This window comes from Pelodiscus sinensis, chromosome 2, assembly GCF_049634645.1.
Source record: "Pelodiscus sinensis isolate JC-2024 chromosome 2, ASM4963464v1, whole genome shotgun sequence".
NCBI classification, from domain to species: Eukaryota; Metazoa; Chordata; order Testudines; family Trionychidae; genus Pelodiscus; species Pelodiscus sinensis.
The window spans coordinates 53,455,273-53,480,927 of NC_134712.1; the positions used below are offsets into that span (position 1 = coordinate 53,455,273).

The following is a 25,655-nucleotide window of genomic DNA, read 5'->3' on the forward strand; positions in this document are numbered from 1 at the left end:
TAACGGAAAAGTTTTCCGTTAAAAGCATTTTCGGAAAATCATGCCAGTGTAGATGTAGCCTACATGTTCTGTTCATCTCTAACATGCTGCGAGACCATTTGTTTAAGTTTTTCCAGTTACAGATGAATTTGGCTACCCCTCTGAAGCTCTAGATACTGTAGTTGAGACAGCTGCAGCATCGCTCTCAAATTCTGCAGTACACAAAACTTGGAGTTTTTCTGTGCAGAAAACTAGCAAGTGGAGTCTACAAACAATTTATGCAAACTTTATGGGTTACTCTTAAGGAGTGAATAGAAAGTCTGTTCTCCAGAATACTGAACTTTTAGTGTGGACAGGCCAAAGAACAGATGGGATGGGAGTGGGAAAGAATAAAAACTTATTTCTAGCTACCTTAAGAGCTTTATGTTGCTGCCCATAGTACCTGAGCATCTTCCAATGTAAAATCAACAACATAGTCCAACTCTAGGGTGTTCATGGAGTCTCTGCCTTTTGGGGGTAATAATTCTGTGTTGGGGAGATTTTTTTTTTTTTTTTTTAGATACTGACCATTTAGATTGCATTGATTTACTTTTTGTTTAGATTGATATGTGTCAGGCTAATGAGAGGAGGACTGATTGCAAGGAATATTACTGTTGAGTTATTCTGATGATGGAAAGGGTTTTTTGAAGAGAAAGGTTTTGCAGTGTTTCCTAAAAAAGTAAATCTATAAAAGATTGCTCTCCTACTTGTTCATTTCTCTTTCTTTACAACTAATCGCTACTCTTTCATATTGAGTTAAGAGATCAATAGTAGTCTTCTCCACCCACTCTGATTCTCCAGTAAATCAGATTAAGCTCATATTAGATGTGCTACTTAGCCATGCTGGGCCAAATTCACTGATGACATGAGCAGATGTAACTTCAGTTACTGCATTGGAAAGGCATGTGTTTGTGTCGGTGTCCCAATTTCCCATTTGGCTCATTTCCACACTCCAAGGCTGTGTCACTCTGCAATGACTGTAATCCTAATTTTCAAACCGATACTTCATTCATTCAGTCTCCCATATAAAATTAGTGAATTGGACAGCTATTGTAGTCTTTCCTTTGTGATAGCATACATGACTGGAACCTCTGTGTACAGAGGCTACACAAGGCAGATAACTCTTCCCTGTCACCTTTATGGAAAATCTGATATTGTTTGGATTGTGAGATCCACTCCAAATGTCCTTGATAAGATCATGAAGAAGAATGGAGAGATTGCTGCAGCTGACTCCAAGAGAGAAGGCTAAGGAGTCCTCTGGGGGTTCTTGATTTACATTGGTCTGTGTGGTGTGATTATTATTTTTGGACTTGAAAAATGAACGCATAAGCTCCTGGGGAAGAAACACTCTGCTGCAAATTCTTTCTTGCTCATTAGAGTAGCTTCCACAACTCCATCCTTCCTCCATCCCTTGCACTTGATATACCACACCACAGTAGGAAAGATAGAGAACCATATCTTTACATTTTACACTTAAGCTTTGTCTACGCTGCCCCTGTTTTGCACAAAAAAATATGCAAATGAGGCAAAGTGGAATATTGCCACACCTCATTTGCGTAATTAATGAGGCTCCGGTTTTGCACAAGAGCCATGCTTCCTGAAAAAAATACGGAAGAACGTCTCGCGCAAAAGCCCCTTGTGCAAAAATGGGATCTCAAATATGCAAATAAAGCATGGCAATAGTCCATCCTTTGCCTCATTTGCATATTTTTTGCTCAAAATGGGGGCAGTATAGACATAGCCTTAGAGCTTGTCGGTGTAATAGATTAAAGAGAGGCAATGTACTGTTTTTAAGCTACCTCTAGGAGACTGGCCTCTGGTTTTATTGTCATTTAAATCAAAGTGGGAGGAACAATGATCTTTTTATGCTAAAGATCATTAGAGAGCAGAATTTCAGATTTACAAAATATACTGTGTGGTGTTTCCACAACCTGGTCTCCACCAAGTCTAAAATTGCAAGCTGTGTTAATATTTATATAGTATTATTCAGCAAAACTAACAACCGCACATATATAACTCACTTTCACTGCTATTTTCTTTATCATCCTTTTTGTCTCCCTCTCTCACAGATAAATTAGGGTACTAAGAAATTCAGTTTGGGAACGTAATTTTTGAATCTAGGCGCCAGTTGGTCCCACTGGTATTTTGACACATGATCACCTGCTATGCCCCAACTCTGGCAAGGATTTTTAGCAATTCTACTGCAATAGTTTTTGCATTGAGAGTGCAGAGGGGGGTTGCCTCAGGATAGCCAGTGGTGTAATCAACTATAATGCATTTATAATGCAACCAGCTGTACTTTTTTCCAATGTCCTTTCAAATGGGATGCCTGCTGCAGGAAGTGGGATATGAGAGATTTTTTTCACCACTTTAAATCCTGGGAGTTGGCATTTAGGGCAGGAGCTGCAGAAGTCTAAATTTGATTAATCTCAGGCCAATAAAAATCAGTCCAGAATCCAGGTCAGTGTCTTCTCATAGTGAAGGTGGCCCACAGAGGGAATAGCATGAAGCAGTCACCTGTTATCACACGTCTGTGGCCAATGAACAAGAAGTTGCAACCAAACTTGGCCATTAGTCAGTCTTTCTTCAGCAGGTGCAGTTGCTTCCTGTGAAGCTCAAATCAGGGGTACTGCTTTGCTCACTCTGGGTCTTCCACAAAAAGCCAGTCACAGCCCTGGATCATCCTCCCTCTGATCCTTGATGAAGTTGATCCCTCTAATTAGGATGTTCCCTGGTATGGGAGACAGTTTCATTGTTAGTTGACCCCTCAGCCTGATCCCTGTCCCACTCCAGCTTCTCACCTGAACCTGTATGTCTAATGTCCCAAGCTTCTGAGACTTCTGTCTCCCCGGATTACCTCATTTAACCCTTTGGGGCCTGTCTGAAATCCCCTCAGTGACTGAGAAATGCTCCAATCTCACCCCAAGATAATGAAGTAGACTAGTGTTGAGGCCTGCCCATTACATGGGACTTCCTAATTCCCTCAACAGTCAGCTGCACATTTTCATGGGGATAGAGTTTAACATCTCCATGAATATGCTATAGAAAGATGGTCTCAAACCCAGGGGCCCCAGTAAGATTTACCAGAATCTACCAAGCCGATCACCTTTGTTCCAGTTGGGTGAACAGGGACAGTCAACTGAGCCATGATCTACTAACTTGGATTTTGGTTACCTGCCATCCAGACCTGTTTGTAAACACATGCAATACAGGGGCACCCATGATACCAGTGACTTGAGCACCCATATGAAAAACAAACCCCACTGATATACAGGTGGACCCTGCACCAAGCCTGACATTCAAGGGAGACCTTCCTTATGGCTCATCTGCTTCCAGTCCTTACCTTCTGGTAGAGGAGATTGCAAGGACTTTTATCCAGGTTGGGGTCTAAGATGCCAGAGTTTCACTAGAAGTGACTCTGCAAACTGCTGGACCTCTTACAGGGCTGGCACTTCCAAAAACCGATTCCTCTGGATAGCTTCTCCCTTAAGTTAAGGGCCCCCCTTGGCTGCACATAATCACTCAAGTGATGCTGAGAAAGCCATTTCAGTAGCCAGAGTGCAGTTTGAGTAGATGCTGCCATGTGTTCCACTGAAGTACACGAGCACCCTGTGCACCAGAGCTGGAGAATTTTGCCTAGAAGTACCCATAGTGCAGCAGTGCTCATGCCTCATGGCTATAGCTCCTCCCCTGCTATATGGGGCAATGCCACTCTGACCCACCTTGGTTTCTTCTTGGAGACCAGAGCTCTATGTGGTTTTAACCTCAACCTCTCACTATTTTACCATTTTAACTAGTATATAGTTAGTATTGCCCTTCATTAGTTCAATTAGTGTTCGTTGTATTTTGTTAAATATTCCCCCACCCCTTCCAGCTCTACCTCTTCAGAAAAGAGAGCCAGGCTTGGCACAGTTAACAACCTCTTCTTCATCCCTGGATGATTCAACAGTGCCTGATTCATCCACTCTTCCAATGCCAGCAGATTCCAACGGCAGAGCAGGACCTTTTCCGGTGCATGGCTGCTTCCTTGGGCATTTAAGTGGAATTCCTGCATGAGAAAACCCATACATTAGTGGATATCCTTCAGCCATCTGCTCCTGGGGGAGTAGCCCTTCCTGGCAGTGATGCACTCCTGGAGCCTGCCCGAGACCTCAATTCCTAAAGGCAAGGACTCCAAAAAGACATATTTAATGGGTGGGAAGATTTACACCTCCTCATCCTCCTCCCTACAAATGCAGATTGTGACCCAGAAGGCACTGCTGTCTAAGTACAAATATGAAAATTTGACAGCTATGTCTAAGTTTGCAGCCTGGTTCCCTGAAGCCTCCAAAGAGGAATTTCTGGCATTGAAGGCTGTTTACTGAGGTTGTCACAGTCTGTGCTGGATGTTGCAGATACTTCTGCCAGAGTTACAGCATCCACAGCAACCATGAAAAGGGTATCTTGGCTGCAGAATTTGGCCATTGCTCCAGACATGCACCATCATCAGGTTGGACTATGGTATCCAATTCCTCTCCACTCCTCTTCCTGCCGTCCCTCCCCTTCCCTCTTTGGAGACTCCTCTCACGAGCAGGGCTGAAAGTAGATGTCTAGACTTGCCACTGTGCCCTGCACTAAGTCCAGCATACTTAGTGGGGGCGGGCAGCTCTGGGTCCCCAGAAGAGGCAGAGCCACAGATAGAAGGGCTGAGGACACACACACACCAGCCAGTCCTTCGTGGCCAGCAGTTGGAACCCTGGGGCTGCAGTAGCAATTTGAATGCCCCTGGGCAAAAGGGGCAGCAAAGCATTGTGGACCCCTAGAGGCAGGGCCCCTGACAGGGGGGAGGGAGAGGGGAGGAGAAGAGAGAAAAATGTCAGCTGTCTGCAGGCTGGTACCGGTGGCCAGTTCTTACCAGTGTGCTGAATCAGCCCACTTTCACCTCTGCTCATGAGATGCTGCTTCTGGAACAGGTCCATTCTTTACTGGCCTTGGGAGCAGTGAAGGAATTGCCACCAGAACATTAGGGTCAAGGTTTCTATTCCTGGTACTTCCTGGTTTCCAAATCCAAGGAAGGAGCAATACCTATTCTCGACTTTTGCAACCTCAACAAATACATCAGATACACGAGGTGCCATATGGTCACCCAATCAACTATTCTCACCATGTTGTCTCGGGGACTGATTTATTGCCCTGGATTGTCAGGACACACTTCCATGTGGAAATTCTCTTAAGCTACAGACAATTTCTCCTGGTGAACTACCATTTTCAGAACCCAGTCTACTCCTGGGGGAATTGCACAACAACAAAATTAAACATTCTCCACTCACTATTTTAAAATGCTGCACAACTCTGGATATTTTATTTCTCAAAATAACACAGCATAAACTCACTAGTGTCAATTGTTTTGCTGATTGATAGGTATTTTGAAGTAAATTACGAAGTATGTCTCTAACAATACATACAATGAAAAAGATTCAGAAAACTTTTTTTGTCAAACAGATTCCTTGTGGGGCATAGTAATATAGAACTTGGAATAATATATTTAAACTGTATCACAGAATTGTATTTCCCACCCCATCAGAAGCAGTGCAAAGGCATGGGGAGGGCTAGTCAGGGGTAACGGAGTAGCTGAAGGAGAGGGAATGAACCTGGGGGGTTATTGGGTGAGGGTGAGGGAAATATTGAAAAGGGTTTTAGGGGACAGGGAAGAATTGTTAGCCTCCCCCATGCAGATCCTTGCTGACCCCTAGTCTCTTCCATTCATTCAGGCACATCTGCTCCTGTATCCCATGTGTCCCACCGCCACTCAGACACCTGCTCCCCCATCATCATGTGTCCCTGCACCTCATTTAGTCACTCTCCATCTTGCTGTGCTCCCTCCCCCTGTGCTTCATCTCCTTTCCCATGTGTCTCAGTGCCCTCACTCAATCATCCCCTTCCCCATGTGGCCCTGAACCCCTCCCCACATCTTCATGTGTCCTTGAACCCGCTTCCCCATGTGGCCCATTCCTACTCCACACCTGCCTCAGTCTGTCCTTCCCCAATAGCACTTGTGAACCCGTCTGTGACATACACCCGCATCCCCAGGCTCTTTGTCCCCCCATACCCTCTGTCTCCTGACCTGGCCCCACAGGTACTGTGATGCCAGGCAGGCAACCTCTTCCCTGCCCTGTCAGCAGGTGGGGCTCTGTACAACTCTGTTTTAGAACCACAGTGTCCCTTTGTGGGCAAAAGAAGAACTGCAGCAACTTTCCAAAAAGAGTTATTTTCTGCAGGGAAAAATAAATACACGTGTCACATTAATTATGCACATGCACAGCAGCATAGAATTCCCCCTGCAGAGAAAAGACTGAAATAATAAGAGGGAAAATAAACATTTGTGGAGGAAGTAGTGGTAAAATACCAGAGTGATAGGTGCTGGTATATGAACATAAAGAGACTGGAAAGACAGTAGGGTTGGGAGAGGAGAGGAGAGGCGAGGAAGGAAGTTTGCTTGACAGACAAATGAGAGTGGGGCACTTGGGAGGAAGGCAACGGGGTTTGAGGGAGAACACTAAACACGAGTTTACGAGATGAAGGAGATTTGTATGAAAAGGAGAATGACGACTGAGGGGGGATTCGAGAACAGAATGGTGAGACATGGGTAGCCAGACACTGCTTCAAGGAAGCTTGCAAGAACACAGCAAGGGAGCTCAAAGATGGCCAAGAAAACAGAGGGAGATCAAAACAAGATGAGCAACTCCAAAGTAAGTGCTGGGGCCTCACAAGGAAGGCGGGGGATAGAATGGCCTGATGTCTGTCTTCTCCACATTGGGAGCCAAGAACTCTGTGAGATAAATATGATTTGTAAATGATGCCAAACCACTTCATCAGGACAAATGAATGAAAACCTTAACACAAGTGTTTCATTTTTAAATGTACATGGAACATCCAGCTCTGCAACTTGACAGAGGATGAGCACACACTGCAGGGAACGAAATGTAGGAGAACCAGGAATTATTAACTAGCCTACATATACCCTGTAATCACACTGAAATGTTTTGAATTTGGGACTTGCACACATACATGCTGATTTACAGTCTCCTGCCCTAGAGTGAACTCCAGCCCCTTTAGTCAATATGAAATGTTCCATTAACTTCTGTAGGGTCAGAGAGCACACCTAATTATTTAAAAACAAAAAAAACTCACTTTACTGAACTTGGAGCTGAAGTCTTAATAAATCAGCCATTACTATGACATGCCATTGTTCTACTAACTACACAGTGACTCACACCCAAGTGTGCACATAAGCTCCCTTTGGGTATGTCTAGGCTACATGCCTCTGCCGACAGAGGCATGTAAATTAGACATACCGATGTAGTCAATTTAAATATCCCCCGCTTCATTAGAATAAAAATGGCCATTGCGTTGTGCCAGCTCAGCTGTTTGTCGGCACAAAGTGGCAGTCAAGACGGGGATCGGTCGGCAAGGAAAGCCTTTGCCGACTGAGCCCTTATGCTTCATGCAAAGAGGTTTACAGCTGAGCCGGCACAACACGGTGGCCATTTTTATTCTAATGAAACGGGGGATATTTAAATCCCCGCTTCATTGACTATGTCGGTATGACTAATTTACATGCCTTTGTCGGCAGAGTCATGTAGTCTAGACATACCCTTTGTGTCCAGTGTTTGTACATTGTCTAGCACAATGGGATCCTAGCTCACAGCTGGGACTCCTACATTCTGTGGTAGAACACATATGATCTCTGACCACAGGCTGAATCTTCTATTTCAAACTAGACTATTTCTAAGCACAACTCCACCTGGAAGGGACTTTTGCATATTGGAACTTCATAGCATTCCGCTAAAAACAAGGCTGCTTCATGATTGTTAAATAAAGGAGAAACAGGTGTTGAAGCAAACGCTCCTCTCTGTTTTGGCAGCTAATAAACAGCTTTATTGATCAATAAGGCAAAGAGTGAGCCAAACATGGTCCCAGCAGAGCCGGGACCAGTAAGGCTGCCTAATACAATCAATCCTAGTATAATTGTACCCTTAACCAAACAAGTCTGACTTCAGGGCATCCAATTACAGAAATCATCAATTAAACTCAGGGAGCAAAACCATTATCAGCAAGATAGAGGGCAGGTACTAGGGAGTGAGGCTCCTTCCTTAACCAGCTCAATTAACACATTCCAATAGCTCATCTTGTAAGCCTCTGTCCTGGGATAACAGAAAGTTCACTCTGGTATACCTGCAGAAGCAACAAGCTGAAATGGTTTCTGTTATACAAGATGGCTTCTAGCTAAATATGAAAATGGTTTCCACACAGGGCTCTAACTCCAGTTAGAGGTATAATTGTGGTTGTTACTACAACAAAGTGGAATCTGGTTTAAGTAAAAACATTTTTGCCCTCCCAAACGATATCTACTTTACAGATGTTGATTGACACTAGTATGCTTACAATGAAAATATTAGAGCCCATCCTCCAACTGATGTTATGGGAGTTTTGCATTTGTCCATGTTGTTTCACCCTTATTTGGAGTGAAGGAGAACAGACAAGTGTAATTCACACAGAATGATGCAGGGTCAATGGTAAAGAGGGGAAATACAGCTTTCTGGTATATCCCAGATCACCACTGCCAATCCTCACATCCTTACACATGTGCCTGGAGAGAATGTGGGGAGGAGCCAGGGAATTGCTTTCTATGCAGGACAGTTTCCTTATAAAATTGTGCAAGAGATGCTGGAAATTGCTGTGGAAATTAATGCCGAGGCATTTTTTCCCAAGGATCCTGTATAAGGCCAGAAGAGGCAAAGGAAATAAATGATGAGCTTCTTTCGCAGTCTTACCCTCATCCGTCAGCCCACCTCCACAAACTACCCTCCTCAGATCTATAATGGGGTGAGGACGGTGCCATGGAAATAATTACGCACTTTTTTGCCATGCAGCAGTGTGAGATCTGTGTGCACAAGATCCCCATTTATGGACAGAACCGGGGAGAGCCACTATGGGCCCATAATATTACTAAGTTCTTTATAGTTTTTAAGGTAGGCATTGCTTAGTTTTCTGTGTTCAGTCAGCATGTTGTTAAAAGCTACCCCATGACTTGAGTGCCACGGAAAACAGTCAATTAATGCAAACACAGCAGTAATAGCTTATATTGACTGACTGCATAAAATAGATCAGAGGGAAAAGATTTTAACTAACAGGATTTTCCTTGATGTTAATAAGGTTGAGATAAAACACAAGAGAAAAGGAAAATAAAAACCAACTAGATCAGCATGCAATTGCCTGAATTAAAAAACTAAAAACTATAGATTTCCTCCCATGTGAACAACTCCTTAGATTGCAAAAATATTCTTAGTATTTATGGCTATTCCCTTTTGCACCAAATGATACATACACACCATTGTGAGTCACACAGATTATGCAACACATGAAAAACCACTCTTGCATCTGCTTGCTACAGAAGTATTGCTAACAGATTCTCTTTTTACCTATTTCTCCTTTTCTAGTATCCTCGTTATTTCTATATGATTTACTTGGGGTAAAGATGACTCATAACTGGAGAGCAGACTGTAAAGTCTGAATGGAATCTAATGATCATACCTTTTGGAGATCAAACATTGTCATCTTCCAGCTATGACAAAAGAGGATTTTAAACCATCTTTTCAAGGTCATATTTTAAAAATAAGAAGTGTCATATTGATGAAAGTGCTATTTTGTTTTTATCTATTTGAAGAGCACCAGTCCAAGTACATTTACAAGAGTAAATATCCAAGTGAGCACACATGTGAATGTATATTGCAACAAAGCTCCTATGAAAACTTGGTGTGTCCTGTGCTTCCTGGCAGATTTGTTTGCCTCAGAGGCTCACAGCAGTCCACAATTTTAGGCACCACATCTAGGGCTTTAGTTTGCTGTTTGTTGAGCTCTTTTCATCACTAGCCAGCGTACAGTAAAACGGAGAATAAACTCCACAATCCTTTTCCCCAAGTGGAAATGGAAAAGTGCGTGTTGAGGGGGTAGGAACCTGGCCCTCCCTCTACTCTGGGTTCCAGCCCAGGGCCCTGTAATAGTAGCTGCCTGTGTGAATCCCCAACCCCTGCTGTAAGACAGCTCCAAGACCCCTGGACTACTTCTCTATATCTTCCCCAGCACCTTTCTTCTCTCTAGTTCTTCCTCCTAGGCTACATCTACACTGCAGGCTTTTTGCACAAGAATGACTGTTCTTGCGCAAAAACTTGCAGAGCTTCTACACTGCACACGTGTTCTTGCACAAGTAAATTTACAGTAAAGCATTGGAACAGAGGGCTTCTCGTGCAAGAGTTATTCCTCTCCCCACGAGGAATAAGCCTTTTTGCACAAGAGCTCTTGTGCAAGAAGGCAGTGTGGACAGGCAACATGGATTTCTTGTGCAAGAAACCCCTATGGCTAAAATGCTCATCAGAGCTTTCTTGCGCAAGAGAGCGTTCACACTGCCATGGACGCTCTTGCACAAAAGCACATCTCTTGTGCAAAAAGCACATAGCAGTGTGGACGCACTCTTACGCAAGACCTTTAGCACAAGAACTCTTGCACGAAACCGTTCTTGTGCAAGAAGCCTGCAGTGTAGACGTAGCCCAAGTGTTCAGTTGGTGTCACCTTTCCTCCCAGTGACACCCTACTCGGTCCTCTCAGCTACATGCATGGCCTAATTGTAGGCAAAGTTTCTTTTATAGCCAATCTGAGCTGGTTTTCTTAATTACCCCCAGGTGAAATAATTAGACTAGCCTGGCCTGACTCTGCAGGCCTGGTCAATTAGCCCCAGATGTTCCACTACCCCATTGCCTCTGCTGGTTCTAAACCAGCCCCTCCCTGTTACCCAGGGAACAGAGATCTCTTCAGGTCTGAGGCTTATATATCTCCCCTCCACTACTTTTTAGAACCTTCTGTTCTGACCCTGTCACAATATATAAAAATGCATGACCACAAGCAGTACTCTTTCTAAGCATCACCCAATCAGATAACTTCTCACCCATCTCTCAACCCATCTCTTTGAAAGGCAGAGAGAAGAAATGAGCCTTACAAACAGAGGAGTCAACAGCCTGTGGGGAAAGGTGTGGGGTCAGCTCCATGCTCCTGGAAGGGGTGTGACTCAGGCGGAAGGGTGGGGGCTGAGTATAGCCAGCCCTCCGTGGCACACGGAGCACAGCATCCTTCACCCTCAACACCATATAGAACACACGGCGACAATGTAAAGGACGGGGAGCTCCGAATGGCAGTGGCCAAGAGCCCCAGTCCCCTTTGAATCACCAGGCCCTGGGTAACTGCCCCCTTTGCTCTCCCATCCACCATCTGTCAGTGGGCCTGCTTGCAATAGATGTAAAGGATGAGCAACCCTAGAACCAAGAAGAAGGAATGAATTGCAGGGTCAAGAAATCCTTCCAAGAAAAACAGCTTTCAACAAGCCCCCTTAGATTTATCTGAACTGAGCTTGAATCAATTAGTTCTCAGCCAAGGCCTAATCTTACACTCAGTGTAAATCACTCATCTGCATAAACTGAGTTAAGTTATTAGAAACAGACCTAGGCATGACAGCACATAGTATATATAGTTGTATCTCACACAGGGGGATGGACTAGATGATCTCTTGAGGTGCCTTCTAGTCCTAAATTACCATGATTCTATACACACTTTGAACAGGCAAGGTGAGCAGATGAGAGTGACTTTGAGGCAAGCAGATAGTTGCCCAATACTATGGTTGTAGGCCTCTCAAGCAGAAAGAGCACTTAAAAGCAATTCTTATTACCCCTTTTAGGGCCAATGGCTGGATCTTACAAATCAATAGTACTGAAGGCAAACTAAGGGATCTCAGAGGATCAGCATGTACAATTCATCCACTACCAGGAGATCAGTCACTCACATCCTACAGTCATGATAGAGAAGTAGATTTATAAGATAGATGCATAATCATAATATGCAGACAGCTACCATTGGTTATGTATCAGTCATGTTTCCCTTAGAGCTATTTACTTCTCATTGCTTTTGGAACAGCTTTAATAATTATGCAAACTGAAAATCTGGAGTGATCCATATAAATAAAAATGGACTGACTAGCGTTTCCATATTATGGGTTGAATGTACTTGTAATGGGCTGACTCACCACTGCAGCACTTTCTATTGGTCACACCAGGACTTAGCTCTGCCCATTGGAATGTGCCACTTTCTGGTCAGGGTCATCATCACTCTGCTCCACTGCCTCCACCTTCTCTCTATAGACCTGCATCGCTTCTTTGCCAGAGTGGGGCAGCCACCGCACTATAGCTACAAATATGTTATCATAAAGGGAAATAGCTTTCAGTGCCCCTCATAAACAGTACCTGATTGATTCATTCTCAGTAATAAGAGAGAGTTTGGCCCAATCTTTCTATCCCAAATGATAGCCATAGTTACTGAAAGAAATGCAAAAGTAGGATACATTTTATTTTAAGCCATAGAAAGTAACATTTTTTAAATATATTTAATAGCAATTAGCAAAGTTCAACAAATGTAAAACTGCTGCCACTGTGAAGAAACCAAAGGAGTCCAGAAACCATTTTACTCAGCAAATACTTTATCTTATTGCCGAGCGGAGAGACGTGGCAGCCAAGGGCGATACCAGCCTGGAGTATAACCTCGTCTGTAAAATGTTGAGGCGAAAAATGATAGAAGTTTATGAGCAGTATCACCATTGTACCTAGGCTCCATCACTCCTGAATCTGATGTGCTCTGTGAAGAAGTGGCACCGGTCCTTCAGAAGATGAAGTGGGGAAGAGCGGCAGGTTTAGACCAAGTGCACATAGTAGAACTTTGTGTGGGAGGTGATCACTCTTAAAAGCACTTAGTGAGAGACTCTCAAGATACATTAAAGAGGGGAGAATTCTAAATGACTGAGAGAAATTGCAAACTGTTCTTCTGCCGGAAAAAAGGTGACCCAGAAGACATTCACGACTATCAACCCATCTACCTGCTTTCTCATCTTTATAAGGTCATTATGAGAACCATCTATGCCCATACTGAGGGTGTCCTTGAGGAAAACATGAGAAGGGAACAGGCAGGCTTTTGTAGGGGATTTTCCACAGTGGACCATATTTTTGTGGTCACACAGATGACCTAAAGGTGTAGTGAGTACAAGATCCCACTATGCTTGTTGCTCATTGACTTTTTAAAAGCCTTTGACTTGGTGGAACAAAGTGAAGCTTGAAGTGCTCTCCTTTTGCAGGGTATCTCCCCTGTGTATATTAGAATCATACAAGATTCCATGATGGACACACCTATGCACATCACGCCTTTCTGATGATCTCTTCATCACCGCAGTTAAGTGAGGCATAAAGCAGGGAGACGTTTGTCCAGCAAAGTTGTTTGCCAGTGTCCTGGAAGATGTCCTGTGGAAGAGCAAAGTGAAAGATGAATTTCTGATTGATGGCAAAGTTCTTCAGATGCTCCTTTTCACAAATGACATCGTCCTAATTCAATCAAAATCCCCAAAATTTCAAACCCTCCTCAATGACATTGGTAAGAACATGAAGGAGATTGGCCTGACCATCCACCTTGGAAAATGAAGTGGATGAAAAATGCATATTGTCCAGAGTATGTCATGCAGCTGGATGGACAGTCCATCAAGTTGGTGGATCAATATGTATATCTTGGACAAGCACTGCAGATGGTCAATGAGTTAAGCAGGAGGAGGAGGTCAGGTCGGATTGCCTTTGGGCATCAGTGCAGTGTTTTTGTTGATCCCAAAAGTCTCGCCTCCTGCACCAAGTTCTTCTATGTTTACTTGGTCTAAACCTGCCGCTTTTCCCAACTTTGTCTCCTGAAGGGCTGCTGCTGCTGTGACTTCTTTGCAGAGCACATCAGGTTCAGGGATGACAGAGCCCAGGTACAATGTCTCCACGGATGAAAATAGTTCGCTATAAAAGTGCCATCAAATTTGTTCCATTTCACGTCTGTTTGTCATCGTTCTACTGTTTTTGTCAACAAATGCATTTGGAAGAGTTTGACTTAGCTGAATTTCACACTGAGCTCTTTGCAAATTTGTTTTCTCTTGCTTTTTTTGCAAGGTGATACTGCTCATAATATTATAAAAAAATGATAGAAGATTATGAGCATGTCTGTGATATGAGGAATAAATGTCATGACTTTTACCTCAAAAGCACAAGTCTCTAACCCTCTGCCTAGTGAGCTAAAAGAGCAACTCCCATTTGGTCAGCCAGTAACGAATAATGGAAGCCTGATGCATTCTGAAGTCACTCCAGAGAGGAGGATTAAAACATTAATGTGTATTTCCTTTACTACCCTCTAAATTGGTGTATGTGATATATGACATAGTCCCACTCCATCACAGCTATATGTGTACTTTCACTCTTCTTAAAAGCTAGGTGACTACCGCATACCACTAATATTTTGCATACTATACCAGGAGCCAGTTGTTGTGTGTAGGCACCTAAAAGGTATCTTTAATATTTCAAATATGTTTCTATCAAAGCTCTGTTGCGTTACATAATAGGAACGTGAAAAACACATCAAGGATATCATCAAAGAGTTACCACCTGCAAGACAGAAAGAGAATCAGGCTGTAGTTCTGTCCTTACAGTTTGTACACATGACAGCAGAACACGGCTGGAGGCCAAATTCTGACATTGTAGCTATCAAGTGTCCCTGTGTTAGGAGGGAATGTCCTGAGGAACTGACTGGCCAATGACATTTGGAAAATGAATGAATTGTGCTTGCCAGGTGCTTGGTAAAAGTATTTTTCATGAAGTACTTGGCATGAAATATACTTTCATGCTGTGTTATTGTTTCCTATTCTCCTAGACCTCCTCCTGATGCAAAGGGACAAAGTCTCGCCCCAAGTATACGAAGTAGCCGGTGCAGGTTGCATAGAATGTTCTTTGCCATTATTTTGGATTGAACAAATGCTTTAGTACAGTAGGATCACATATAGTGCATGAGCCAGAATTTCATAACCAAGCCATTTGTCTCATGCCATCCATCTCCAGCCTTCCACAAACAGAGGCCAGGGACACCATTTCTACCCCCTGGCTAATAACACTCCATGGACCCAACCTCCATGACTTGATCTCACTTCTCTTTAAACTCTGTTATAGTTTTAGCCTTCACAGCCTCCTGCAGCAAGGAGTTCCACAGGTTGACTATTTGCTTTGTGAAGAAGAACTTTCTGTTGTTAGTTTGAAGCCTTTAGTCCTTATATTATGGGAACTAATGAAGAACTTTTCTTTATGCACCCTCTCCACACCACTCATGCTTTTATAGACCTCTATCATATCCCCCCTCAGTCTCCTCTTTTCTAAGCTGAAAAGTTCCAGTCTCTTTAGCCTCTCTTCATATGGGACCTGTTCCAAACCCCTGATCATTTTAGTTGCCCTCCCCTCTCCCACCCTCTCTCTTCCCCTCTCCCACCTCCTTTTCCCAGTCTCCCCGAGTTTTGTTCAATAAAGAGAGTTTCTATTTTTGAACACAATTGTCCTTTATTTTGTACATCAGGAAGGGGGGCTAAGGAGGAGTAAGTGGAAGGAGGTGAGGGAGGAATGGGGTACGAGCCCCCTTGGGGAGGACTGGGCTGGCTCTGCGGGCTCCTCGGGGTGGAAGTTCTCCTGCAGCCCCTTGATTGACCCCCCCCCCCTCCGGATGGCAGCCTGCGGTAAGTGCAGCTGGGCTGATGACTGAGTGCTGTGATGTGCCGAGTGTGGGCACTCAGGGCACTCCAAGACAGGACTGCTTTGCTGTCCCTCATCGAGGTAGACAACCAAGCGGGGAACCCTGGGAACTGTCTGGCCGGGGTGGGGGTTGGGTCTCTTTAAGCACAGCCCTCAGCTAGCCTGAGGCAGCAGCTCCACACTCTGATGGTATGTCTACACTACCCCGCTAGTTCGAACTAGCGGGGGTAATGTAGTCATCCACAGTTGCAAATGAAGCCCGGGATTTGAATTTCCCGGGCTTAATTTGCATGAAGCCGGCCGGCGCCATTTTTAAATGCCGGCTAGTTCGAACCCCGTGCCACGCGGCTACACGCGGCACGGAGTAGCTAGTTCGGATTAGGCTTCCGTTCCACGAGGAGTACAGCTAGTTCAGATTAGAAGCCTAATCCGAACTAGCTACTCCGTGCTGCGTGTAGCCACGCGGCACGGGGTTCGAACTAGCCGGCATTTAAAAATGGCGCCGGCTGGCTTCATGCAAATGAAGCCCGGGAAATTCAAATCCCGGGCTTCATTTGCAACTGCGGATGACTACATTATCCCCACTAGTTCGAACTAGCGGGGTAGTGTAGACATACCCTGAGTCCTAACCTGATGCCCTGCCTGCACTGGTTCTGGCCAGCCTTAACTTTGGTTCAGGGTCCACTCAATATGGACATGCTAGTTCGAATTAGCAAAATGCTAATTCGAATTAGTTTTTAGGTCTAGATGCACTAAGGTAGCACAGGGCTACACCCTCCAATTTCTTTCCACTCACCTTCCATGTCCCTTTTCAGAGATCCTTCTCACAAGAGTCTCCTTGTACAAAAGGTTTAGGGGACAGTACAGCTGGGAGTGGTGGAGGAGGTCCTACCTTCATAGTGGAACAAGTGTTAATATCCCTGGTACTTTTTTATCCCGAAGACCACAAATGGTCTATGTTCTATTCTGGACCTGTGAGATCTCAACAAATAGACTCAGACTACTACAATCCTTGAACAGGAAGGGACCTCGGGAGATCATCAAGTCCAGTTCCGTGCCCTCACAGCAGGATCAAGCACCGTCTAGATGATCCCTGATAGATGTCTGTCCAATCTGCTCTTATAAATCTTCAGTGATAGAGATTCCCAACCTCTTTAGGCAATTTATTCCAGTGTTTAACCACCCTGACAGTTAGGATGTTTTTCCTAATGTCCAACCTAAACCTCCCTTGCTGCAGTTTAAGCCCATTGCTTCTTGTTCTATCCTCTGAGGCCAAAGAGAACAAATTTTCTCCCTCCTCGTTGTAACACCCTTTTAGACATTTGAAAACCATATCATGTCTCCTCTTAGTCTTCTCTTTTCTAAACTAAACAAGCCCAAATCTTTCAATCTTCCCTCATAGCTCATGTTTTCTAGGCCTTGAATCCATTTTATTGCTCTTCTCTGGACCTTCTCTAACTTTTCCACATCTTTCTTGAAATGCAGTGCCCAGAACTGGACACAATTCTCCACTTGAGGCTTCATCAGTGCAGAGTAGAGCAGAAGAATGACTTACCTTCTTCTGATTGCTCACAACACTCCTGTGTCCCAGAATCAGGTTTCCTTTTTTTGCAACAGTGTCATACTATTGACTCACATTTAGCTTATGGTCCCTAGAAGACCCGTAGATCCCTTTCACCTCCCATTCTGTAGGTGTGAAACTGATTGTTCCTTCCTAAGTGGGGTACTTTGCATTTGTCCTTATTAAACTTCATCCTTTTTACTTCAAACTTTTTCTTTAGTGTGTCCAGATCATTTTGAATTATGACCCTATCCTCCAAAGCAGTTGTAAACCCTCCCAGCTTGGTATCATCTGCAAACTTAATAATCATACGCTCTATGCCATCATCTAAATTAGGGGTGGGAAACCTCAGGACCAAAGGCCAGATGCGGCCCCCAACTTGCCTGGATCCAGCCCCCAGGGCTCAGGGCCCCCCAAGCATTGAGGAGTCCACGCTGGCATTCCAGCCTCCCTGCTGCCCCATCACAGGGCTGGAGCGTACATAATCTACTAGGCTGAGCCCTCCTAGGCTCTGGTGTGCAAGGGGAATGTCTGTCTTCTCCTGCTGGCCATCTCAGTGAGTATTGGGGGATTTTTGCTTCTCACTTGTGTGCTGCCCCGACCCAAAAAATGTCCCCACTCCTGATTTAAATCATTGATGAAGATATTGAACAGAACTTGTCCCAAAACAGACCCCTGCAGAACCCCACTTGTTGTGCCCTTCCAGCAGGATTGTGAAACATTAATAACACTCTTTAAGAACTGTTATCCAGCCAGTTATGCACCCACCTTATAGTAACCCCTTCTAGGTTGTATTTTCTAGTTTATTGATAAGAAGGTCATGCAAGACCATATCAAATGGTTTACTGAAGTCTAGGTATTCCACATCCGCCGCTTCCCCCTTATCCACAATGCTTGATATCCTATCAAAGAAAGCTATCAGATTGGTTTGACATGATTTGTTCTTTACAATTTCATGCTGTCTGTTACCCAACACCTTATTATCTTCCAGATGTTTGCAGATGGATTCCTTAATTACTTGTTCCATTATCTTCCCTGGCACAGAAGTTAAATTGACTGATCTATCGTTTCCTGGGTTGTTCTTATTTCCCTTTTTATAAATGGGCACTATATTTGCCCTTTTCCATTTTTCTGATACCTACAGGCTCAGATACCTCCTCCATCAGCTCCTTGAGTATTCTGGGATGAATTTTATCCTGGTAACTTGAAGACTTTTCTAAGTGATGTTTAACTTTTTTTTTAACTTCTGAACTTACCCCATTTCCACTAGCATTCACCATAAAACTTCTTCTTAAAAAAACCTAAACAAAGAAGTCATTAGACACCTCTATCATTTATTGTTTCTCCCTCTTCACTGAGCAAGGAGCCTACCCTGTCCTTGGTCTTCTTCTTGCTTTTAATATAATGTCTAGTAGAATGTTTTCTTGTTACCCTTTATGTCTCTAGCTAGATTGAGCTCATTTTGCACCTTTGCCTTTCTAATCTTGCCACTACATACCTGCGTTGTTTGCTTATATTCATCCTTTGTCATTTGACCTAGTTTCCACTTTTTATGACTCCTTTTTATTTTTAGATCATGTCAGTTCTCCTGGTTAAGCCAAGGTGGTCTCTTGCCATACTTTCTATCCTTCCCACACAGCAGAATAGTTTGCTTTTAGGCCCTTAATAATGTCCCTTTGAAAACCTGTCAACTCTTTGAAGTTTGTTTTTCCTCTTATTCTTGCTTCCCAAGGGACCTGACCTACCAGCTTTCTGAATTTATTAAAATCTGCCTTCCTGAAATCCATTGTCTCTATTTTGCTGTTCTCCCTTCTACCTAAAGAAGGTAGAAGTTTTGCATGATCTTCCTGGCTTTTATTATCCTCCCACTGAATTCAGGAGACTGCTATGCTGGCCTCAGCCTGAAGGACACATACTTTCATGGAGCGATATTTACTGGTCACGGTCGCTTCCTCTAATTTACAGAAGGTTCTGTCCACTATCAATTTGCAGTCTTCTCATTTGGCCTGGCTACAGTGCCAGGAGTATCTACCAAGTGCATGGCAGCGGAAGTGGCTTACTTTAGATGCCAGAATATCTAGAACTAACCATTCCTCGATGACTGATAGGTGAAAGGTTGCTTCAAGGCACAGGTCCACTAGGATGTAACTGCTCTGTTTGCTATGTGCTTCTTCCTGAGACTATTTCTCAGTGACAAAGTCCCTATTAAATTCTATCCTTTTCACTGGAACTATCAGTCTGGTGCCCAACTCAACCTGTTCAAGGGCTTTCCTGCCACTGGACAGGTTTCCGGCCCTGACAGACCTCACCATGGTACTCTCCATATTTCCCTGGTAATAGCCAGGGTGTAGCTGGGCCTGCTGGGCCACATGGCAGCATCACATACATGGTCAGTGATGCCAGGCACTGCTTGCAGTCACTGCAGTAATGACTGACATCAACCTATTCTCAGCCCAGGGACTACCTTGAAAAGCTTGTCACCAGTCCCCTGGCAGTACTTACCTCCCTCGAGTAGTGGGCTAATCGCAAGAAGGTCCTAGAAGGAATTCCATTCAGCCCCATACCTCAGTCAAGTTGATGTTGGACACCTCAAATCTTGGATGGAGGACATACCTTGGGTCTCGAGACCTCTGAGGTATGTGACTCCCAGAGAGATGATGCACACAAACATCAAAGAACTTAGAGCAGTCTGGTTGGCCTGAGGAGTCTTCCTGCCTCCCTTGTTGGGCAAAGCGGTGTAAGTTCTGATAGACAACAAAGTTTTAATGTTCTACATAGACAAGGGGGAGCAAGCTGTTCTGCATGCTCATGGTGGCTTCTTCCTGGCCCCTTCCCTGCTTCTCAGACTTGCTGTCCCAGGATTATGGTCAGCTCCTGCATCCCTACCTCAAGTCTTTATATTTCTCAGTGTGCATGCTCTGTAGTTGAACCCATAGAAGCATACTTGCTCTGAGAAGGTCCACAGGTACTCTTGGGAAGTAGGAAGCCCTCAACAAGACTGACTTACCTGGCCAAATGGATGAGGTTCTCTCGGAGTGCTTCTAACTCGAAATAAGCTATGCAAATTGAGCTACGTGAATTATGTATCTTATTTTGAAATAGTTTATTCCGAAATAGGGAGTGTTCACACAGCACTTATTTTGAAACAGAGCACTGTTCCTCTGACTTCCCTTAATCCTTGTACAATGAAGGTTACAGGACTCAGAGTAAGAAGTCCTCAAGCTTGACAGTATTTTGACACTATTTCAACATAACTGCCTGCCGTGTAGACACAGACTAAGTTATTTCGGAATAGCACTAGTTATTTCAAAATTGTGTTGCAGTGTAGACGTACCCTTACAGGGTGTCGGAGCACAGTATTTCACCCCCACATTCTTCAGTACAGTCCATCTTAAATTACTTACTGCATCTCAGGGATCAGGGTCCTCTATCACACTCTTCCATCAGAGTGCACCTCACGTCCATCACCACATTTCCCCAGCCAGTCTAAGGCCAGACAGTGTTTTCCCATGACATGACAGACAGATTCTTGAAGAGCCTCAAGAGGCTTTTCCCAAAGGTATGGAACCCTGTCCCACAGTAGGATCTCAACCTCGTTCTCTCCACCTGCATTCTGCTACAAAGACCTTTTACATCTGCACTTGAAAGGGAATCCTCTGAACTGTCATTCATGTTAAAATTCGACACTTACCAACAAGGACTTAACAAGTCTTTGAACTTTCTCACCCATTACCAAGACAGTTTCCCCAATTATCACCTGTAATACCATTAACTCACAAACATCCCACTCTCCCTACCTTTAATATCAGCAATTCACAGACACTTACCTTCCTTCCTCCCCCTTCCCACCCCCCCGCATCCCCCTTCTGTTCTGCAATGTGATTTGTCCTTTTCATATTTGTTCATTTTTTTAAATTGTATCCTTTGGTATATATGGTTGTGACTACTTTCTTCCACTATTTGATCTGAGGAAGTGGGTCTGGCCCACGAAAGCTCATCATCTAATAAACCATCTTGTTAGTCTTTAAAGTGCTACATTGTCCTGCATTTTGCTTCAACTACCCCAGACTAACACGGCTACATTTCTATCATGGTTCTCTCCAGGCTAACCGGCCCATCCTTTGAGCTGCTGGGCTCCTGCTCCCTTTTGCCCTGGAAGGTTGCTTTCCTGATGGTGGTGATGTCAGTGAGGCACGTCTCAGAGTTTAAGGCCCTGACCTCAGAACCACCTTACCTGGTCTTTTATAGGGATTAAGTCCAGCTGTGGCCCCACCCAGCCTTCCTGCCAAAAGGCAGTATCATTATTCCATGTGAACTGGGAAGTATTCTTCCTGATATTCTGTTCCAAGCTGCACCAGACTGCTGGGGAGAGGATGAGTTGGATGTCCAAAGAGCCTTGGCCTTTTACTAGAAACTACCAAGATCTTCTGTAAACTGACAGCCAGCCCTTCATTACTATAATGGACAGGATGAAGGACCTGCCAGTTTCTCGCAGGTGCTGGCAGGTGTCCCATCACTGCTGATAGTCAGAGCCATTCAACTAGAGTGCAGGCATCATCAATTGCCTTCCCGGTGCACATAGTAATCCAGGACATCTGTAGAGCCATGATGTGGTCCGCTGTCCACACAGTCACGTCTCATTAAGCCATCACATAGTAGGCCAGAGGTGATGCTGGCATTGGCAGAGCTGTGTCTACGTGGCTACTGTCATGGAGTGTGTGGGAGTCACCAGGCTCTGCACCCCCCAAGCACAGTCAGATGTGACTGTCAGCCAGCAAGTAGAACACAAGGTTTATTCATTGACAGGGACACAGCACAGCACAGACTTGTTAACATAGGAACCAGAAGCAATCAGTGCAATCCCACTCGGTAAGGGGGGCCCAGAACCAGCACCCTGGGCCCTCTCCCTGCAACCCAAGCCATCTGAGAAAACTAACCCACACACCCACTGCCCTCCAGGCAGCCCCACCCCCTCCTTTGTTCAGCTTCCTGGGCAAGGTATCACCTGGTTGCTCTTCCACCCAGGCTCAGGTTACTGAGCTACTGTTGTGTACGTGCTAAGATGGGGCAGCCTTCTTCTCAGCGAGAGCCACACCCAACAGTCCCATCCCCAGGGGAACTGAGGCACACATACACCCATAGAGAGATTTACAATAGAACAGCACAGGCCCAGGACCAGCCTTAGGGCGAGGTGAGCAAGACAGTTGCCTTGTGCCCCGCACCTTCAAGGCCCTGCACTACCTGGTGCCTATCCGCCTGGCTACTCACTCACTGTCTTGGCTGGAAGCCACCCAGCCACATGGACACATGACATGGTGCAGCCAGCCACAACATGCTGCCTTGGGCCCCTCAAACTCTTTGGCCAGACCTGCACAGAACAGTAGGAATCACACAGCACATAAAGTGAACAGAGCAAACACAATCCCCACTACATCACTGTTGTACACTCCTCCAGAAGTACTGCTTGGAATCACCTAATGTGGAGTAGACATGAGCAAGCACTTGAAAAAGAAAAGACAGAAAAGGGGTTCTTCAAGATGTGTTGCCTATATCCATTCCATGGCTTACCCTCCCTCCTCACTGTCAGAGTTTCTGGTAAGAAGGAACTGAGGGTGGGAGAAGCCAATGGCACCCTTTATATCATGCAATGTGGGCACCATTCCAGAGAGTACCAGAGCCATTCCCCTATGGATACTGATAAGGAAAAACTTCTGGCACTGGTGCATGTGGCAAGCACAGACCCCTGATGTGGAATGGACATGAGCAACACATCTCAAAGAACACCAGTTATAGAACAGGGTTGTCTTTTATTGTCAAAGTACATCATTCGTATTTTGTTGAATAGCAAAATAACTGTTACTAGTGAACACGAGATTGAAAAGATCTAGCTTTGGCGAAATTTTGCTGGGTGAGTTTGCAGGGACAACTAATAAATATGAGCTCACAGTAACCAATTCTTTGTTTCCTTATAAAATGTATAGAATACTTATTTTTATGAAATTTAATAAAAACCAAGGCAGTTAGTTCACTTAGTACAGTCACATTTGAATTTTAGGTCCTTGGAATACAGACATGCAGAATATTGTATTATGACTGTACATTTCCAAGCAATTTGCAGCTATTGTTCCTTTTTTGCAGCTGAAGGATAAAGTTTATTTAAAATTTCAGATGTACTGGCACTGCTCAAAAGAAAAGCAGCAGGAGGAGACAGGAGATATTCACACCACTCAGTCTCAGACTTCAAAGGACTTCATTTCCATCCTTCTCATTAGTGATTTGCAAGATATAGATTATGTCCTCAGTCTTTCCTTCATCTCTCTCCCCACTAAATCTCTGTGATATTTTCTGAAACATACAGGTTGTTTAAGGACACTGAAATGCTACACATTATTTCTCCTTGACTTCACAGGCACTATTCTTGTCAGTATCGTATGACTCCAAACTGAATACTCATCCATTTTAAAAAGTTCACATAGACCAAACTTTAGGTGGCTTAGACCAGAGTTTCTCAACCTTTTTTTATAAAGTACCCCTTTTTCAAACAAAAAATTATAAGTACCCCCAGTGCCGACAGTTTTCAGACACACAAAAATTTTTTCTACCATTGCAACACATTTGTTTAAACAACTTAATAGTAGCCAGGTGGGCGATGAAATTTTTGGGTGTAAAAAGTATAAAAATAATAAAACTTTGTAAAACTTAAAACATAAATTCAGTTTTCTCCAAATTTCAGTTGTGTTGACGTACCCCCCACACTTCTCTCCAGTGCCTCTAAGGATACTCATACCACTGGCTGAGAAACACTGGCTTAGACCTTCCCATTGATAAACTTACAGGCTTCGACAGGAAGAGCAAGAAACTTCAGTTTCTAATACAAAAATCTCAATGGTAGGAACATAAACAAGCATATGCAAACTGAGAGAGGTAATTATTTATTACATTAATTCAATCTCAGTATTAAGAATATAGTTAATTCCTCAGCAGTAGTGTCACAATGATGAATATAGCAGTAATATTCACAAGGTGACCGGCCCCTTAAAGGGAGATGGCCCTAGAGCCGCCATCTTAAGTCACTTACTTAGGTGGGGAGGATGAAGGTTGTGAGACTAGATGGTCAAGTGAAGATGAATAATAGTTTTTTTAATTAAACACTGATCCTAGCATAACACATTGAGATCTCACATTTTTAATTTTTTCATGATGAAAATTGATCTTTTTTTCCTAATCTTTGCCTAAGTTTCTATTGTGTGAAAATTGTGATAACTTTGCCAAAGGCTTTTTGAAACTGCAAATAAATTATGTTTTCTGATTCTTATTCATGTATTTGTTTGTAAACATCCACAATATAGATGCATGATTGGCAGAACCTAAGTAAAGTAAAATGAATAGGGGCTTAAGGGGAAACTTCCACCAACAGCATATACTTTTAGATGATGATCCAGTTAAAAATTTGCAGCTAGTTACTTTTGGTAATGAGATTCTGGAATGTAGAAGTACAGCCATTGGCCTATTTGATAGCAGCCTTACTCCCAAGGCCAGGGAATCTGTGACATTGGGGAGTTTTTTTAAGCAGAATCCTATAGAGGCAAGGTAATTAAGGTCTCTTGTGGGCCCCCACCTTCTACACTCAGAGTGCCAGAATGGGGGAAGAGCCCAGACAGGATCATGACAAGGCAAATGGAGAAGAGTGTTCGAGCAACAGCTTGCTTGACAACAGTGCAAATGATGTATGGTTTTGACTCTGAGCCATTGCACACAGCGTATGAGGACATCAAGGGGACTTGTTCTGAGAGGGAGGAAACAACGCTAATTACTGGGCACCCAGTAAGATTTGGTTCACCTGGGCATAAAAAAGGGAGTTGGAAGTGGTAGTCACAGCAAAAGCAAGAAAAATAGTAGGTGTGTGCTGGAAAAAGTTATTGTCTATGGACAAGGGGGATCTAGTGGATAGTATACTTAGATTTCCAGAAAGACTTCAGCAATGTTCCTCACAAAAAGGCTCTTAAGTAAAGTACGTTGTCATGGGATAAGAGTGGAGGTCCTCTCATGGATTGATAACTGTTTAAAAGACAGGAAACAAAGGGTAGAAATAAATGTTCTTCAAAAAGGTCTCACAAAACTAGGTGATTGGTCAACAAAATGACAAATGAATTTTAATGTTGATAAATGCAAAGTAATGCACACTGGAAAAAATAATCCCAACTATACATACAAAATGATGGGGACTAATTTAGCTACGACTACTTAAGGGAAAGATCTTAGAGTCATTGTGGATATTTCTCTGAAAACATCAATGTGCAGCAGCAGTCAAAAAAGCAAGCAATGTTAAAAATCATTAAAAAGGGATAGAGATAAGGTAGAAAATACCTTATTGCCTCTATATAAAACCATGGTACGCCCACATCTTGAAT

The 25,655-nt window shown here is 43.8% G+C and overlaps 1 long non-coding RNA gene across 1 annotated transcript in view; it reads right to left on the reverse strand.

Annotated features, from left to right (window-relative positions):
- Positions 1 to 25,655, reverse strand: part of LOC102445180 (uncharacterized) — an 80,454-nt gene continuing 54,799 nt past the window's right edge. Inside the window, exons 2-3 of the long non-coding RNA XR_012901387.1 lie at positions 3,899 to 4,066; positions 1 to 2,749 (exon numbers count right to left, since the gene is read on the reverse strand). This is a non-coding gene — a long non-coding RNA (uncharacterized LOC102445180). The remainder of the gene's footprint in view (positions 2,750 to 3,898; positions 4,067 to 25,655) is intronic.